The sequence below is a fragment of the Prinia subflava genome, chromosome 1 (genome assembly GCF_021018805.1).
Source record: "Prinia subflava isolate CZ2003 ecotype Zambia chromosome 1, Cam_Psub_1.2, whole genome shotgun sequence".
NCBI lineage: Eukaryota > Metazoa > Chordata > Aves > Passeriformes > Cisticolidae > Prinia > Prinia subflava.
The window spans coordinates 30,879,641-30,899,187 of NC_086247.1; positions in this window are offsets into that span (position 1 = coordinate 30,879,641).

The window sequence follows — 19,547 nt, forward strand, 5'->3', positions numbered from 1 at the left end:
GTAAATAGGAGTTCTGGGAATTGGTAGGGAAAAAAATCCTTTAAAAACTGGAAATCCATGAAAACACAAGTCCTAACATGTTTCATATTAAATGACAATCTTCATAATTACTCACAGAAATATTCTAATGTTTCAGTAAAATAATTGCTTTCTAAGAATCTGTGGTCTGTACTTTAATCCTGTGGACTAGCCCTTTATTTTTCTTCATATTTGAGGAAAGAATACAGAATATAATTTCTGAGAAAAATAAGGCAGGTTAAGAAGCAATAATCATCCATCCTTAAAGTAGAGATGTCTGAGCTTCAGAAGCTGGTTTTCTTGTTGCTGGTATAAATATATATAAATATATCTATAATAAATCCCCATACTCATTTTTCCTTATATATGTTTTTCATCTTCAGATAACAGAAATGCTATTCTGGAAGAAGAGGTTAAATTAATTAGAGGTTCTGTGATGTTAGTTGATCTAATTTAAATCCATGAAATACAGAAGTTCTGAAACTATCTAAAAAAAGAATTATGAAACATGCTTCTCTATTTCACACAGAAAGAGTGATAAAGTCTCACTGAATTTTTCTTGACATGTAATAGAATACTAGAGACAAGTTTGAAATAGCAGTTTTCTGTTATTTATATTAAATATTTAAAGTTCTCCATTTTTATATGATTATATGGTGACAGTTTAAGGGACTGATATCCTTTCTTATTTTTGATGTGTAAAAAGCTGTCCAATTAAAAATATGTGTTTACAGGTCATTACCTATTTCTATCAAATCATGAAGGCCTTCACAAGTTTCCAAAAATTCCTCTACTTTGGAAGACAGTGTCTTATTCTCAATTAAATAAGTGGAAAGTCTAAAAAACTTAGTTGGGCTTTCACAAATCTGAGAAAGCTATCTTCTCTACTCTGTATATACTTGGTCTTTATTGGCATGGGCAGTCACTGTTGCTCTCTCTCTCCCTGAGTCTGAGAAATAAACATCTAGCAAGGCCCTTAGGACTTTCCTGGGAAAAGGGGGTTACAAAGAGCAAGTCCTTTAAAAACTGGAAGCTCACAAAAACACGAGTGCTAACGTGTTTTGTATTAAATTACAGTCCTCATAATTACACGCATTTGCAGCTCCAAGTTGCAAAGATAATCATATGCTGTGACTCCCTTTGCTGGGGTATACCTCATGGTCTGTACCCCTACATAGAGTGGGATTTGCCCAGTTTCTGCCCTGTGCTGATTTCCAGATCCTAGGTCCTAAAAATAAGAGGAATTATAATTTACTAGGTTTATTACTCTGGAACTTAGCCCTTTAGCTGAGGACAGACGCAGATTTGTATTGAAAACTAGCAAAAGGCGAAAAATGAAGGTACAGCCACTTGAAAAGCTTGTACAATTTCAGCTTACAATGGTGTGGTACAGGCATTGAATACATTTCTCTGTGTGGACTGATACTCTTATTTGAAGGAAAAAATGAGCATCTATAATATCCTGACCAGGGACTCTGGAGTTTTATTACACCCACTGATCTCTAGAGTTTGTCTCTGGATGAAGGTGGAATATCTGTATTTTAGTTAACATGCTCTTATCCTTTCCTATAACTACATATGAAAATGAACTCTTACAATATTTATTTTTTATTTTTTACCCTATGACGTTCATTAAATGATAACTTCTGACTATTGCAGTACTTAGCTGGTAGAAGTTGAGTGAAGGGAGAGTGCAAGTTTTGCTGAGTAATAAGGGAATAAAGATAGGAATACTTGTCCCTCAAGTGATTGTATGATTTCAATATAATCATACATTCACTTTCGCATTGGGAAAACAGCCTTTGTTACAATACTGAATTCAGATAGGAAAGGGCAACTAACAGGGCAGTGTGCAATTTCTGTGTCTTTGGTATAGCTGTGGATGTAGAATTCCAGATGGAAAATTATAACAAAGGAACATTTGTCTCCAGCCTTTCTCTAGGAGTACAAACCTAGACATGCACTGAGCACTGACATTTCTCTACATTTTGTAACCACTTCTAAAACAGCATCTGAACTTGAGTAAGATGAACCTCTACCGAACTACCTACCTGTATGCAGGTAGAACAGCTTTAACCTACTTCTTGTGAGAACAGCAGTTTATTTAGTAAAACTATGTTATCTGCTATTGATAACGATGCTCTAACTCCTATTTTATAATTTTTATTTCCATATGCATTTCTAGAGTGCTAATTACCACAGTGTCTGCTCACTCCTTCATTATCATCCTGTGATATGAGCAAGCATGATCTGTTCCTCACAATTCTGAGATGATGAATGGAACCAAAAGCCTTTCAGATTTCCAGAAATAATGAATAACAAGTATTTTACTTGACATTAGATGTGTTGAAAGCATAAAACCGAATTCTTTGATTTTTCTCTTGTAGCTACTTTGTCTGCATTACCTAGTCAACTATAATTAGCATTCAAAACTTCACCATGTTCTCCTGGCCTTTTTATCATTTCATCCTTCCTATTTCATTTTGCAGTCTGCACTGGCAGGGTCAGTCCATATAAGTTGTCTTCTTGCTCCAGAGTGCATCCCAGCAGGTGGATAGGAAATTAGCAAAGATGAAGACTGGAAGATGTAAGATTTTTCCAAACAGTAATTAGACAGAGAATAAAAAACATAATTTTTTTTTTTTAAGGAGGACTTACTTAAAGATTTTCTATAAGTAATTCATCCTAAATATGACCATAAGATTATACAAATAGTGGGAAGCAATGTTGTGGAATATGCTATCTGACTGAAACTAAAATTAAAAAATTCTATCTAATCTAGATTTCTAACTTTTTCCACATTCCATTATCTTTGACCTTGCAAAAACACTGTCTTTTGTTTAACTTAAAGAATAATACTAATTCAATTGATTTACTCATGATCTTCAGGTTGAGAAATGTGTAAACATACAGAGAATTAGAAATTTAATTTATTTTCCTGGAAACCAATTAAGTTGTAGATAAATGAACTAGTCAAAAAAACCCCAAATCTTGTATGAATAACTATTTTCAAATTTGGAATGGTCTTCGGTAAAAATTCCATTTAGAAGAATGAATTCCAATGTGGTTTTGTTTTGTGTTATAATTATTTTTTTCCCCTACTTATGAAAATTTGTCCAGTTTCCTCACAGAAAATTTGGCTAATCTCTATATACATAGATACTAACATTTTTCTCATTATTGTTTAAGAAAATTTATCTTATTGTATAAAATAAAACAAGCAATTACCCCATTCTGATTATATGGTTTCTGGATCATCCAAGTGCAGCTAAATTATAATATTCAGTTAAGAATGCATTATTTTGCTTTTGCAGAGAGGGTAAATATTTTCCTAGCCTTCCAAACCAGCATGCAATGTGATGACATGCATGGCGATATTTCTGTCATCTGAATTCCACAAAATACATCAGTGTTAGCCTCCTTACATGGTAGCCCTTAAAGTATTCTTGGAAAAATACTAAATAATATTTAAAAGAACATGTATTACAACGTTCCCTATGATATTCCTACATTAGTGCATAAGCTGCAAACTGTATTAGCCTCTCCCTTTGCCGACTCTCAGAAAACAGAAAATTAACACTATATGTAGTTTTTGAACCCAAAAAGTATTTTTTAGCTATGTTTAGCTTTTGAAGAATTTTAGTGCATTTATCTAATACTCTTTATAGTGGGGGAACTGCACTGCATTTAATGATTGTTCTTTGGAATGTTATTTATGCATATGTACTATAAGTATCACAGTAAAGACAGGAATGTTTTCCTGGGAAGGACAGATAAAATGGACAAGATATTAAACATGAAAAAGCAGGAGTACTTCCAAATTATACTTAAAAATATCAAAGGAAATAAAAAGAAGAGAAAAGCTATAATAACATTAAAAAGAGTTCCCTATTCTGTTATAATTGACAAAATTTGCTTCATGAGTTACACTCAAGAAAGCTGTTTACCAAAAGGAAAAAAAAAACAACAAAAAAGAGAAATAATTCAAACTCTATTGAATTAACTGTTAAAAATCTCTTCAAGATTACACAGATGTGTAAAGATTTTCTCAAAGACAAAAACTAAGTGCCCTGCTAACAGAAGCTCCCTAAATTGTATCAAAACTCAGTTTATATTCCCACAGATGTCTAACAAGCTGTGTATATGGTCTTGGATTATAGACTGGGAAAAATCAATAGCTTGCTGTCTCAAAGGCACCAATATAGATTATGAATCACAGCCAGGAAGTTGTCAGTGATCTCGGCTGCCAACAGTGCTTCAGTAAAGATATTTGCTAGCTCATATTCTTTTAATGTGCACCTTTCATATATGAAACAGAACAGGTCACTTTTTGATGAGAAAAAAAAAAAAAAAAGGGAATTTTAGGCAAAGATATAGTATATCACAAAATAATAAAAGCTCTTATTTAAGTAATGGCATTATTAAATGTTGATTTAATAATGTTAACCTCTCAAAAGTTGAGAGGTTTTTGTTTGTGGGGTTGTTTCATTGTAGGTTTTGGTTTTGTTTTTTTTTTTTCTCAGAAGGAAGATACACACATCCCCATACACCCACATCCATCCCATTTTTCTCTGTTTAGGCTAGAAATTATATCTATCAGTTGAAATTAGTTCATAAGAAAGTAAGAAAACAACCAGAAGGAATTAAGGGTTTTTTAATCATATTTATCTACAGGAATATATAAGATCAGCTGAAGGAATGCAGAATTTTTAATGTGAGGAATCCTCTTGCATTGCAGCTGCACAAATTGTCCATGAAAATAATACACTGTCACTACTTTTAAAAGTACTATATTTAGTAAAATTATAGAGCCTGTAAATAGAAAGGATTTTGCCCCATTTCATTTCTTCCAGATACATTTCAATTAAATAATAGGTACAGAAGGAATAATCATGCTTCTTACAGTAAAAGTATATTTTGAGGTATTCTTAATATGCAGTTAGGCATCTAACCTACAAGCACAAACTACACTCCACTGGCTGTGTAGAGAATGGAGTCTATAAGTTCTAAGCCTTCAATAGAATAAAGTAACTATTTCTGTGACCAAAATAATAATATTAAAAAAGCCAAAAAACCCCAACCAAACAACCAAAAAAAAAAAGAAGAAAACCTACCCAAAACTTATCTCTCCAGCACGTGACCATTTGTTGCTACACTAGAGTGCTATTTTGAGTGAAGGCTCTGGGGTTTGTCAAGTTATGACAGCTGTAAGAACTTGAATATAACAATAAATCAACCCTTGGAATATACACCAAGTTAAGAGAAATCAGCTGCAGCATTTTAAATTGCATGGGGAGCAGTATCCAACCCAGAACAAGTGATCATATTCAGATAAAAATTTTCTCATAGGCTTCCTTATTTGGAAAAGGAATAGCTCTGGAGTGAGCATCTGGGGAGGCATGTACTTCCTGTGCCATCCACATTTCTTCTAGTTTTTCTTCTGGATACTCTGTCACACCTGAACATTTTCTACTATGTTGAGAGGTAGAGATCGTGAGGCTTGAATAAAAAGACAGTGAAGAACATTTAAATCCAGGAGTACTGCATTTTTCTTTGATACATTCGCTGATCACAAATTGAGTATTTTTTAACAGTATCAATAGCATGTGAGTTCCTTGTGGCTGATGATATGTGTTGTAAAGTTACATCTTATTAGGAGCCTTCTGGTACTTAAAAGGGCACAAAAAAGGATACAAAAAGGCTGGAAAGGAACTTTTTACAATGGTATATTACAATAGGACAAAGGGCATGGTCTTAAACTGAAGGAGAGTAGGTTTAGATTAATTATCAGGAAGAAGGGTGTAAGGGTGTACTTTACTGTACCTACTTACTATACTTTACTGTAAGGGCGGTGAGACTCTGGAACAGGTTGCCCAGAGAAGTTGTGGATGCCCCATCCCAGGAACAGGTTGGACAGGGCTCTGAGCAACCTGGTTTAGTGAAAACTATTCCTGCCCTGACAGAATAGTTAGAACTAGATGATTTTTAAGGTCCCTTCCAAACCAACCCATTTTATGTTTTTTTATGATTCTAGGAAACACTGACAATGTTGATTTCCAGACTAAATCTATCAGTAGATGGTAAGGGACCATTCAAAGACCCTTAGTCTGGCACAGATTATGCCATATGTAAGAAAAAAAATGCAGGATTAATTGTACTGCGGTTCACCAGTTCTCTCCTCTAGGTACAGCTATGATAAACTTCACAGATATTCAACTCCATGTACAAATGGATCAAAACTAAAAAGAATTTTTGAGTTACCTGTTTGAATAGGACATAATATTGATGACAGGAACTGGACATATAGGCATAATTTTTGCACTGCAGAAAATGGAAGCAGAAGAAATGAGAATAATTACTGTACAAATAAGATAACTTTTCTGAAAGAGGAATACAGACTAATTTTTTGCATGAGCAATGTTCCTCAGGATCCTGGCCATCTTGTGATGCTTGTTTGCATCAACTGGCTTATCCAAGGGCTTCTTTCAGCATCTCCTATGCTTTTAAACTGTCCAAAATTGTGAGGGTAAAAATCTTTCTAAATTAGCTTTAGTTCTTGGTCTGTGTATGAGAAACTTTTCCCTTTTATTTTTAGGGCTTTTTAATCCTAAACCTGTGGTCTTAGAATTACCAAAATTATTTGGTTTAAGGACAAGTTTAATTAACAGACAAGGCTGAAAAATGTTGTGGAATAAATTAGACGTGATGAAAACTGACTTCAAGCATTTCTTGAAGAAAACAAAAAGTTCTTTAGATGAAACTGACAAGGAAACCACTCATTTTCCACTTGGGAGTAAGGGCACAGATCATGGAAATTAGGCCTTTTGTTTCAGGTAATATAAAAACAATCAGTGTTAGATTGTATTCTTTTTCTGGTCTTTCTGAAAAAACAATTTGTAAATCTTTAGATTACAAGTAGCATTCTTAGTAAAAATTGCCAATATTTAAAGTAAAAAATAAGTCTTCTTTTTACTTTATTACAAGCTTCTAGGACGCACAAAACCTCTGTTAACAAATACTTATGGAAACTGCATTTCTTATGGAGGTTATATGGTTCTCAGCTCTAGAATTATTTCAGTTGCAAAAGACCCCTAAGAAAACTGAGTCTAACAGTCACCCTGATGCTGCCAAGTCCACCATTAAACCGTGCCCCAAGTGCCATGTCTGCATGTCTTTTAAATATCCCCTGGTTTGGAGACTCACACCACTTACGACTGGACATCAGCTGCACGTAACTCCATTCACCCCCTCTCTCCGGCCCTGGCCATCCAGTCAGTGTTTTTACCCTGAAAAAGAAAAGAGTGCACCCATCCAAGCCATGTGCAGTCAGTTTCTACAGGAGAATGCTGTGGGACACAGCGTCAAAGCTTTACTGAAGTCCAGGTAGACAACATCCACAGCCTTTCCTCATTCACTAAGCAGGTCACATCACAGAGAGAGATCAGGTGAGCCAAGCAGGACCTGCCTCAGGACCCAGGCTGGCTGGACCTGATCACCCCATTTCCAGTCCACCCCAGGCTCCTCTGCCCATGTCTGCACCCGCAGCTGGGTGATTGCAAATGTCAGGGACTCCCTTGGGCTATGGGTCTGTCCTTCTCTTGGACTGTGAAGGCCCTAAAGGGGGGTGGTAGGGCAGGGTGTGATGGGCACCTTTCTGAGGACTGGGACAGCCAAGGCTGCCATCCTGAATATGGGAATTGGGATCAGTTCCAGCGAGGGGAACCAGGGTCAGACACATACCCAGGATGACCAGAAAAGAGTAAAAAACCTCATGGAGGATAATCACATAGGTTCTCTGTGATTAACAAGCCTTTGGCTTTTCAGGCATTGCAGTACACTATTTAAGATTTTTGCTGAGCTTTGGAAAAGTCTTGCTGAAAGACTTTCCCTTGAATAAAACTCCACTTTTTTTTGAACATGAAAGCTAGTAACTAAAAGCTACAAAACACTTCATTTTGCTATGTATAAAAATAACAAGATTTTCAAATACAGCAGCACTGCTGGATCATCATTACTAGAGCTAATTAATGCAGAAGAGGCATCAGTGATGATTCAGCTGGACTGAATTTCCTTCCCAAGGAACGAACAGTCTATGCTACTGCCATTGACAGGGATTCCCTCCCTTGAGCATTGCAGAGCTGCTCACAACAAGTGGCAGAAGATGACTATCCACCCTTCCAGCACTCAATGAACCTGAAATATGTCCTGCAGCCTAGGAAAGACTAACTCCATTCTGCTCTAGTTTCTGAATCCAGCATCCATGTGAGTACTCTGGATAAGCCTATACCTCTTAGTCTTGATAATACACCTTTCTTTTTGTTTTTTGGGACTTTCTTCATCTTCAGCTCTCTCACCATGAATGAACAGATTGTATGGTAAAAGAGTAGATGGATCTTGGTAGAGCATATGAATGTCTTCAAATAAGTTACTAGGAAGTGTGTTCCACTCTGAGGCTTATACTTAACTACATTAAATATCAAAAAATTAATAATATGCTTATTTAAATTTACATTTTTTTAATTTGATCAGGTATAGAATTTTATCTTTGTATTTTAACACAGCAGTAATGTGAGCCGCTGGCTTTAATTTGTATTTGTTCATCATAGTGCAGTCTCTTTCATGTGGTAAGAAATACACATTTCTCTAGAACTCTTCTTTTTTCCTGAATGAAATGCAAAAACTGGATTTTTTTTCAGCTGATTTTTCTCTCTAACCCTTAATTTATATGTATTATGGCTTTGGTTTTGTGTTGGGTTTTTTTGTTGATTTTCAAAGGTTTTTCTGTGATGTCTCCAAGCTCTTTCACCAGCTTTCCATTAAAGAAGATGTTGAAGTCTTTAGATTTATGATGTTGTACAGGCTCCATTTCAAAATGCCTCATTTATTTTCTTCGTGTTTGGCTATTTTTATTTTCTCCAGAGTAGAGACTTTAGAACATTTAAGTGTGCTAAATAAAGAATCTACCTTACAGAACATGGCATCTAGACCTCTTGTGTGAATCAACATAGGCAGGTGACCAGAACTACGAAGCTATGACAGAAACGCAAAGAGCAAATTTATTTAATTTCCTCTCTGACTGGAAGATCCTGAAGCACCACCTGGGCAGCAGAGAGACACAAAATGAGGGCACAGGCACCGTCAGTCTTGGTGGAGTCCCAGTGGGTGGCAGGGCTGCTGTTTGCACCCATCTATCAAGGGCCCACGCATGCGTAGGTTGCCACCCAGCTTTAGCTCTTTATGATCTCTGAGCTTTGATCTCTCTCCCAACAGGGAGCTCAAGCATGTCCGTGAGAGTGCCTCCAAGTTTCTGTAAACACTTATGTTATCTCTGCACAGAAATTCTGCTTCTCAAAACAGACAGAGGATAAACAGCAGTAGGCATAATATATGGTTCCCCACACTGATATTCTCCAGGCCTTGGTATTCCCAGCTGCCAGGTCATTTGAGCAGATCAGCCCTTCCCTGCCAATCTTCTCTTTTAACCCTTTCCTCCCAACAGACCTGATGTGATGAAGTGGAAAATACACTGAGTATTTTATTATACTAATGTACAAACTAAGTGAAATGTTTTTTTGTTCGGTTGGTTTATGTGGTATCAAACGTAAGTGGTGTATATACATACTACTTTTTAAAAGAATGAAGATTACAGAAGGAAGGAGCACAGAGCAGGAAGATTTACATTTATCTTACGATACAGGAAACACATTCTGCATCATCCAATAGTGAATTGTCTGTCATATGAAATTGTGACATCGACACTAGATATGCTCTCTAGAGATAATTTTAGCTTAAATTGAAAGTACTGGCCTGATTATAGAATTTGGGTGTAAAAAATATTATGCTGTTATGCACAATAATCCTATATTGTTGGTCCAAAACCTATGGACCAAAAGATGTTTCTACTTCATCCAGTTTCACTAAAGTTTAAATATATCTTAGATAGTACTTTCTAGAACTGACGCTTTTTCGGCAGGAAAATAGTGTCATTAGTACCTTTAGGTTTTACCCTGACTTGATATTTTTCTGCATTTTAATTTTGCCTCTCTTTATTTCAAATATCTATCTAAAAATAATGGGACAATTTTATCCAAAGATAGCTAGGAGATAATTTAGGGCAATTTTTCACTCGTATGATACAGATGGATTTGGCAGGACCACATCTTCATTAAACATCTCACTGCTGCTGGTCGCACTGATGGGAAGGGAACAGAGGGTGTGATTCTGTTTCATCCTCCAAAAAAAGGTTTCACAGAAGTCTTTATACCTACCTTATTTAATATAAGATAGAGTCATTTCTTTGTAACTTGTAATGCAGGAAATTTCAAGAGACTAGGAGGTCACATGAAGCTTTGAAAGACTGCCTTCACTCCATCCACAGGTCAGGTGTAGCTCAGTATCTGACCCATTTACCTTTTTCCCCCAAGTGCTTCATGCACTATTTTTGTTGGTTTTCTACTAAAAGAGTTGATTTTATGACATCACTGATGATGGACAGAAAGATACTTCACACAAATGCCTTAAGAAGTAGACTTCCTATTTTCATCACAACAATGCCATTAATAGAAACAAGTAAATGAACTAGAAAATACATGTCAAACATCTTTGATTTGTGCTTCACAAAGAGTTTATGATTGGACTGCATTGTTTCCAAATGTCATCATAGCAATTTTTCCTTAGTGGAATACAGTGATCCTTGTGGATCCTTTCAAATTCAGAATATTCTGTGATTCTGTGACTACGTATAACAACAAAATTGCTCTGATTAGAAATCACTTCCTGAATGAAATCTGCAGTATCTAATGCAAAACCACTTAAAGCAATATTTTTCTCTTGCAAAGAGTTTGTCATGCTTCCCATAGTTACTAAGTAATCACACATTTGAGAAAATATCCCAGCAGAGAACTCAAGAGTTCTAGGTACGAAGAAAGCTAAATATGAAGAATCTAAGCCTAAGTATGGGAAAGCTTTAAAAAAATATTACATTTGTGATTTTGTTATAACTGCCTCAGAAGACTGTGACTTTTTATACAAAATTAACTGTAATTATTTGCCTGAGAAAATTAAATTTAATCCCATGGAACAGAATTTCCAAGAAAGGAGTATATTGGCAATAATTGAAGATTTCTTATTCTCTTTAGCTAAAGTTCTTACTTTGTTAAAAATTGAAAGGAAAAATGGAATTAAAAAATTCTCCAGGACTGCTTAGAAACAAATAAACAGCAAATAAAATAAAATTCCATTGAACTCAGCTTTTAAATTCACAAAAGAAATTTTTTAGCAAAATTTGGATGGATGTCTTGATTTTTTCAACCAGAAAGAATGCAATTTTACCTTCTAGCTTTCAGATGACTGTAATGAAAAAAATGTTCACCATATTTGTTATTATTCAAATATATCATTTTCTTTTCTCCTTGCTGAATCTATTTTTTAGAGGTCAGAGCAATTTGAGGAGTTCTTCTTAGTCCTTCCCTCAGCTGCCTTTCTAGATCTTTTTCTGATATATTCTGTGATTTAGTCAGGAACAATTCTGTCAGTTGTTCTATAAAATATGTAAGATTAAAAGCACATCAGTTCTGCCAGTATAGTGCAGCAAACCTTGTAGGTAGCAGCAAAATAATTGTGCATGTGAATTCTAAAAGATTTTTTGAGTATGAATTTTAAAGGTCTTTCAGGTTTTTGGAAATATCTGTGGAATAACTGTATAAACAAGAGTTCAAATTAGTGATGTTATGCATTTTTTCAGCGAACTCTGATTCTCATTGTTAAAATAGCTGCTAAACATTTATTAAAATGAGAACAAATTTGGCAGTTTTACATTGTTAACTATTTAATCGGCTATAACTTTCTTAATTTGGAGTCAAGATAATGAAAGTGAGTTACTCTCAAACACAATATGATATGTCATCCGTGTCAGAAGCACAAGCAAGACAAAATGAGATTTGCACCACCACAGACATTTACAAGCCATCTCTTGGCTTTTGACATTATATTTTTGTATAAAGATGTAAGGGAATAAATTAACATATAGATAATTCTAGATTTTTACTTTTAATATCCTAAGGTTTCCTTTTAAAATTAATAAAATATATGAGAATTTATGGTTTTGAGGATTAGCTCCTAAATCTCCTGTGTTGAAATTCAGTTCTCAACAGATGCTTTCACATTAGCATTTTATTACATTCTTTTGAACCAAATTTCCTAACTGTCCCTGCTTACTATAAATATATTCATATCACAGTTCTCATTTACCATAAATTGCAATTGTTTTGGATAAAATCCAACTGTAAGATAGAGTTCCTAAAGCACCTGGCAGACTCCAATACCAGTCCCTGGAACCAAAAGGGATTTTTTGAAATCAAATTCCCTGAAATCTTGTGCAGTATGAAAACTAGGTCCTTCACATCACTGTTCATCTGTTCATACTAGAGGTTTTCTGCAAGAGGTAAGAACAAAAGAGCACCCCAAAAAAGCCACAAGAAGGCTTCTCCTTTTTTATGGTATGTTTGTGGTTTTTTCATCACTGTAAAAGAAAAAGAATTCTCTAGTAGTAAATTTTCACTTGGATGCAAGGCAAAAATGTGCGATTTTTAACTCATTTGAACTCATGTTCTGCATTGTAATGAACTTTGCATTTAACTTTCACATTTAGCTACATTCCAGAGGGAGAAAAACACTCTGTTCCTCCTGACACTATTACTCAAGCTCAAACTAGACAGCCTGTGTTGTGGAATCTGGATGACTCCTTAGGGTGATAATGAAAGCAACACCTAAGACAGAGACATCAGACAGTCTTCAGTACTGTGTACATTCTTTGTACTATGAACAAATGACTTTTAAAAAAAAAAAAACCTTGACAGAAAAGCCCAAAGCATCATATTAATGAAGTAATAAACATGAAATATATTTAAAAATTAAATAAACAAATATAAAGGGAAAGATTGTTTTCTTTAAGATAACAAGGGGCAGAATTTTCGGAAATCTGAATAAACAATCCAATATACACAAAATGACCTCAAAATGATGAACTTCTAGTCACAAAAGGCAAGTTTTCAACAAATCCTGTTCATCAACTGTGAACTTCTATGGCTGATGTTACAGCTAACATATATTTCAATACCTCGGATCATTTCAAGTTAGGTCATATATATGTATAGATACAATAATCTCTCCACTGTACCATGCAGGCTTACCTTGTATGATAAAGGGCAATATTAGCATAGGATTTCTCTTCACTGCCTCTCTTGACTGAGATAGTGTGTTTGAATTACTCGGGCTGAACTTCCCTTGAGTGAAACTACAAAAAGAGGAAAAACCCAACAACTTTTAGTTGTACAGAGTGACCTCAGGAGAAACACAAGTATGTCAACAGCTAGGAACACAGTGGCAGGTTATTTATACTGAAGCATCCTGGGAGGACAAGGAAAAATCAGGGAAAACCAAAAGAAGAGAAGCTCATACTGGGCGTAAGGAAAATTGTTCTTTGTGAGTATAGCCAAGCATTGCAACTGACTTGAGCAGTCTCCAACCCTGGAGGTTTAGATCTAACTAGATAAAGACATGAACAACCTGTTCTGATCTCACAACTGACCCTGCTTTGACAAAAAGGGTGGACTAAGTAATTCTCGAGGTCTCTTCCAGCCTAAAATATCCTATGAACCTATGATTCCATATTACATTGTTTTACCTCAAATAGCTAAATCCCTACTGAATTACAAGTTTTAAGTTACAGTACAGTAGTGCTTGTTGTTCTGTCAATCCTGCTGCAACAGTCCAAACAGATCCAATTAAATAAACACACTAAGTAACATACTATTTATAACTGGGAATTTATAAACTTATGCAAGATATTTTTGTGGGTGCACTGAATCATCCATCACAAGCAGTCATTCCTATTCGTCAGTCAGTGCTATTAGCAGCATGCTTATTTTTATGAATACTCTTATGTGGAAAGAGGAGGCCTATTCATACAAGTTTAAATATTGCTACAAGATTCTACACACTCATAGCAAAAAAAAAAAAAAAAAAAAAAAAAAAAAGAGCCTACAAAGAACGCAACAATGAAAATTATATCTGGAGATTTTTTGTTGATTTTTAGAATATATTTTCTGTTAGCCCATTAATAATGTCAGTCCTTTAGTATCTTAACTCATCAGAATATTTTTGTGACTCACTTTAAATATTATGAAGGTTAGTTATCTGTTTTTAATATTTAACAAGGTATTCTTAAAGGTGCAAGAAATTAAGATCTCAGGGTTTTTTTCTATACACACAGAGGAATCTTAGATTTAAAAATTGCCCCACTATGATCTCCTTTGTGCTTCTGCTTACTAGGTCAAAACTTGCACTTTTACTATGGTTAGAGGAAAACAAAAGAGACCTATCTCTTATCAGAACAGAAATTACTATTTCTGTTCATAGTGTAGCTGTATGTGCTATGCATACATATGTACAAGTATATGTGGATGTAGATGTATATACATAACCATGCAGTTTGCAATATTGATCCATCTCTGTAATGGTCTAATGCTGCTTTCTGTTAAAATGATGAGCTCGATAATTTAGTATGCCACACATAGTCTCCCTCCTACCTTTGCTAAGTTTTAGAGGACATTGACTTTGTGCAATTTTCTTTGACACCAATTCAAAGGACTCTACAGTAAAAGGCATCAGGAAAATCAGGTACAGAAACATTAGACAATAATGCATTAAGTCTTGCTAAAAGTAAGAACACACTCTGTTTTTAAAATGAAGATGTTTCAAAGGGAATGGAAAGGGTATATAAAAAACCTGAAAACTTTATATCATGGCTATAACTAATCAGTTTAAAATTTATTATAGAATAGAATCTTTACTATTATTTTCATTATATTACAAATAAAAAAAGGGACTGGGAAAAATTTTTTTCAGATCAAATTGTGACTTCTAAGGTTGAATTTGTCTCCCCTGATTTTAGGGAAATTAAATGTATTCAGAGCATCTGAAGATTTGGTTCTTGATCTAAAATGGTAAGATTTCGATTCAGAAAAACAATGCTGTTTAAAATGGACATTTAAACATTGCATATAATGAAGGTACAAAGTACAAATAAAAAATTGAATGTATATTTTCTTCTGAAATTATCCCGTATGCAGCTAACACAGCTCTTAACTACAATGCCTTCCCCTCTATATATGGCGGGTGAGACTGACATGCATGTCTTTGCTATTAACACTCCAAAACAGATCATTCGGCCATAGCATACAGCTTTTCCTAAGTGGAGGCCTTTGCTTTTCCAGTCTGACAGCATACTAGGAATATTTATTTATTTCATATCTTACTTTTAAGAATTTCCCCCTGGTTTTTGCCAGGCTGATGGTATAAAAGCAGTTAGTGGCAGCTGTTACTGTGTTATGCAATTCGCCATAGATCAGAATTTCTCAGTACCCTTTTAAAGAGTACATTAAAAATTAATATGAGATAGTTCAGAAATAATCAAACAATTTGTATGTCAGTTTTCATTATCTGGCCTATAGCAATGACTGTTCTAAAGGTTTATATACTAACTATTAGCAGTATGCATTGTATTAATAATAAACTTTTTTTATAAATTTCTTGTTATAATTTATTTGGAATGTGCCGTGTTTCCAAAATGATTCTGATGGCTAAACACACAAGCTCACTGTGGGAGTTTGTCTGGACTGAGAGCATGCACACAGTAGTAGATTTGACATGAAACCCATGGACATCTGCACTTTTCAGAACAGCTGCTAGAGGCAAGCCAGAATTCACTAGTGAGTCTAAAATGCCATGAGGCATCTATGCTCTGGTACCTGAATCACTCTGCTCACTTCCAGAATCACGAGAAAACAAACAAACTTTTCTGTGTAGCTTTTTTTTTTTTTTAATTAAAGAATGCTTCAGTAAGCATGAGTAAGCATTTCGAAATAGGGAAAATACATAACCAGGTTAACTGTGAGCAATTATATTGTTTATTTTGAGATCTTTATATGCCCATGTAAGAAGTTTCCCATTAACACAACAAAATATTTTATTTCAAGTTCACATATATTTGTATTTTTATGGTAGCTTAAAAGCTTTATATTTCTTCAGTAAATTAGTATCATATGCAAGTCATGAGTCACAAAAGCAATGTGTCATACTCAAGTGCTTTGATACTTTTTTACAGTCAAAGAAATGCACTATAGGTATACACTGTTGGTAGATTTATTCTTCGGTGTACTTCAAGGTGTAAGATAGTTAACTATGAAACTAATTGAAGTGCACATCATGTCCAATGTAACTTTCTATTATTAACTAGGAAAGGAAGTAGATTGGAAAATAGGATAAAATGCATTGTGGGTTCATCAAATACAGATCATGCCAGACTAAGCCAATAGCTTTCTTGATAAGATAACTGATTCTCCAGACAAGGGAAAATCAGTAGATCTAATCTGTCATGACTTCAGAACAGCTTTTGGTACAGTGCCACTTTCAAAATTATTCGTTAAGAGGGGAAGGACGGGAGTTAGTCCAGGACTTGTAAAGTGGAAATAGATAGGTAGGAAATAAAGAAATAAAAGATGAACAATTCTAAAAGGAAGGGTGTTGTGCTGAAAGGAGTTTTTCTGAAAATACTACCGGGTTCACTCTTTGCATTGCTGATCTTGATTTAAAAAGCTCTGCAAGCACTTGTGTACATTATCAATAACCATCATCATCATCATTAAAAAAAACCGGAAAAAAACACCTCAAAAACCAAAAGAGATGAGACTTCTAAGGTAAAGGTAGAGGGGCTGAACAGCATTCTTCATTGAATTTTTGAAGCGTTCCCACATCACAACTGGGGACTCAAGGCTCAGGAAAGATTCAAAAGATCCAGAAGAGTTTAAAATCTAGTTAGAGACAAGAATGACAAGTTGTTTACTTTAAAACTGTGCAAGCACAGACATGACTATCAGTAAGTTCCCTGTATTAATTCCCTGCAAGATGTTCCCTGTATTAATTTTACCTTATTTAATTAATATTAATTTTCAGCAGTGGAAATATAAGAACATATTTAAGTAGAGAGCACAAACCTTGTGGCTCTGCCATGCATTTACCCCAATTTTCCAACAGCAGAAATTTGCTCATTAGCTGTTTTGTATGGCTAGCCAGTCTCTTACCAGCTTCTCACAGATCCGTTGGCCATGCATTTTTTTAACCTCTTTTTGTTGTTGTTATTTGTGCTGGATCTCTGCCACCACAATCACCTATAGCAGGAGGTTCTGAAGCTTACTACTTGCTTTGAAAATACCCATTCTTTTCTATGTGTTTAGAGGTATCTCCCAAGCTTCATTGAATGCGACCTATTTGTGGTATACTGGGATTTTGTGAACAGTATTTGTGGATTCAACATTTGTAATTTCATAAAATAAAATTAGATATATTCAGAGGTTTTGTGAAGTTTTAAGATCAATCTCCTGGAAGAAAAAAAATCATTGTTTATTTCTTGTTATTATTTTAATAAATGACAATGAAAAATTATTGATGATTATGAGTCAGATAAATATTCCTGAATTTCAGTTTAATATTGTCGTGGTTTAATCCCAGCTGGCAACTAAGCACCACACAGCCTCTTACTCAGTTCCCCATCACTCAGATTGGGAAGAGGAGTGAAAGTGAAAAAATCTCATGGGTTGAGATGAAGTCAGATTAACAGGGAAAGCTAAAGTTGTACATGCAAGCAAAGCAAAACAAGGAGTCCATTTACCACTTCCCATGTGCAGGGCAGTGTTTAGCGATCTGCAGGAAAGCAGGACTCCACCACACATAAGGGTGACTTGGGAAGACAAAGACCACCTCTGGGAACACGCCCTCCTTCGTCCTTCACGCAGCCTCATGTGCAGCCTGCTGGCTGCTGGGTGGGAGAGGCAGAAAAGGCCTTGGCTCTGTGAGAGTGGCTCAGCCTTGAACTATCGACGGTGTTTCCAGCACAAATCCAAAACACAGCCACATATTAGCTACTGGGGAGAAGATTAACTCCTTCTCAGCCAAAACTAGCATGAACATATTTCGGGAGTACAGTGCTTGCTTCTTTTCTCACAGCACTTCTGTAATGCTACACTGTACAGTTTCATTTTTTATGTGACAAGCGAAAATGACACATCAGTATTGTTTTTAGAACTATTTGTAACTGTGCAAAGATAAAGATTGATTCTTTTTACCTTTATTGAATCTTTATGGAATAGTAAGTTGATTATTTAAGAAAATAATTGCCAGCTTCCATCTCCATGACTAAATTCCCTATGTAATCATAGATAAATACTAGCTTAATAGACCCAAACAAGTCATGGCTGTACCCATGCATAATGCTACAACTGCCATTCCACAATGTCCCACTTCTTGTTATCATAACAATTGCTATTGATTTATTGAACTTTTTCATAGCCAAGTGCTAGCCTTTTAAACCATGCTAGCAAAAAATTGTGCTCACATGCACTACAGCAGGAAGAAAGGTCACTAAAATAAAAATCTAGTGACAAAATACACAATTTTATAATTTTTCCTCTCTATGAATACAATTTTCTAAGGCTCATACTAATCCAGTATAGTACTCATCACTGTTTAAAATGCATTCTCAGCAGTTCTCAAATGTTTTTTATAACCTCATTTCTATTATTCCTTATAAAATGATTCAAAAATTATTTACTATTATCATCAGTCAGGACAACTCAATAAAGAAATGTGGTATTTGTTTTCAGTATTCAAGCATGCTTGGAATCTTCCACTCTAAGTATTCTTTTTTTTTTTCTTTTTCTTTTCTTTTTTTTTTTTAATTTGAAGGATGAAAAATTATTCAATTTCTTGACTATTTTAGAGATTAAAACTGTTCACTGGGATATTTCTATTGTTAAGTAGGGCAGCGTTTGCCATCTTTGCACAATGTGTAAGGTATGCAATGTGTTTCACAAAAATTTGGAAATAAAAAACTCCTGTCTTCAGATTTTTGCAGCCTTTCATGCACAGTCTAAAAAAATCAGGCAATGGGCAGTAGGGAAAAAAAGAAATTGCAAAATTATACTTTTGGAACAGAACATACATCTTTAAACAACAACAAAACAACAGTAAAAAAAAGGTCAACAATATTGGCATTTAAAAAGCTTCTCTATTCATTACTATAGCACCAAAATTGATGATTTGATTTCTCTAGTATTTATTACCATAAATGTGGGACTCAGCAAAATAACATGGGACAGTCAGGTTCTCTTCGGTGTTGAATACTAATAGAACGTTAAGGATGGCCACTAAACATGCAACATGCTGACAGAACAATAGCTCAATATAAAAGAAGTTGTATTGGTTATGGTATTAGTTGAAGATATGAACAGAAAGCCATGAATAAGCAGTTAATTTAGAAGGAGTAAAAGATGTCCTCCTAGTCTCACAGTAAAGTAACTTTACTGAATGCAATATAGGGAAGCTTAATATCAACACCCTATCTAGTATTTAAATAAATATAATATCAGACTCCAGCACTTTAACCATTCTAATATGAAAATGTTACACAGTAT